Below are 1428 nucleotides of genomic sequence, written 5' to 3' on the forward strand. Positions count from 1 at the left end.
AAGGTAGGAAAACACCCAACAAAACAGGTATAAGATGACATCACAGAGTCCACAGATGGAGATAATAACCCAGAATATTAATGGACTGAACTCAGGCATTAAAAGGCTGTGGTTAGCAGACTGGTTTAGAAATCACAGAGAACTCCTCAAGCAGAAGACCACAGTGGGAGAGATTGCTTTACCTGACTTTAGCACCTATTATAAACACACAGTGGTAAAAAATGTCTGGTTTTGGCCTAATGACAGATACTCAGACCAAGGGAAAAGAACTGAAAACCCAGAAAGAAAATCATCAGCATACAGACAACTGCTCTTTTATAAGGGCCCCCAAAATATCCAATGGGAAGCAGTGGTGCTGGAAAAAAAGTGGATATCTACCTGCAGAAAAATGAAACAAGACTCTATCTCACTCCATGCACAGGAATAAAATCAAGGTGGATCACAGATATTGAAGTAAACCCCCAAACTATTAGGGCCATCAATGAGGGAATTGGGATCAACTTGAGATCTTTGGCACAGAGAATACATAGGCTATCAGAAATAGGGAAGGACACAAACATAGAGGAGGTACAAATTGACAAGTGGGAAATACTGAAGACAAAACACCTGTGCACATCAAAATAATTCACCAATAGAGTAGTAAGAGAGTCCATGGACTGGGAAAACATATTTAGCAATGACACATCAGACAAAGACCTTATTACTAAAATCTACAATACTTTGCTAGCTTCAAAAAAGAAAAAAACTAAACTTATTACTAAAATCGACAATACTTTGCTAGCTTCCAAAAAGAAAAAAGCTAAATGCCCACTGAGGAGGTGGACAAAGGACCTGAACAGAAGTTTCACAGGGGCAGAAATCCAAATGGCCAATAAACATATGAGAAAATGCTCCCAATATTTATCCATAAGAGAAATGCAAATTACAACAATGAGATACCACCTAACACCCTCAAAGATAGCCCATTTCTACAAATCAGAAAGCAACAAGCATTGGAGGGGCTGTGGAGAGGCAGGAAATCTCATCCACTGCTGGTGGACCTGTTGGTATGTACAGCACTATGGATATTGATTTGGCAATATCTAAAACAGATGGAAATGGAGCTATCATAGGACCCTAAAATCCCCGTCCTGGGCATATACCCAGAAGAGGCAAGAACAAACCACGGCCCAACATCTCTGTTCCAATGTTCATCGCGGCACAGTTCACAATTTTAAGGAGTTGGAAACAACCCAAATTTCCATCAACCGATGAGTGGATTTAAACTGGTACATACGTAAAATGGTACATACGCATCGTTAAAATGGTACATACGCATCGTTAAAAAGCAGTGATGAACATATGAAGCACATCACTACATGGGAAGAACTGGAGGAAATCATGCTAAGCGAAGTGAGCCAAGCACAAAAGGACAAGTACAACATGAGT

This window comes from Echinops telfairi, unplaced genomic scaffold (assembly GCF_000313985.2).
Source record: "Echinops telfairi isolate 266 unplaced genomic scaffold, ASM31398v2 ScPeMD7_7416;HRSCAF=8454, whole genome shotgun sequence".
NCBI classification, from domain to species: domain Eukaryota; kingdom Metazoa; phylum Chordata; class Mammalia; order Afrosoricida; family Tenrecidae; genus Echinops; species Echinops telfairi.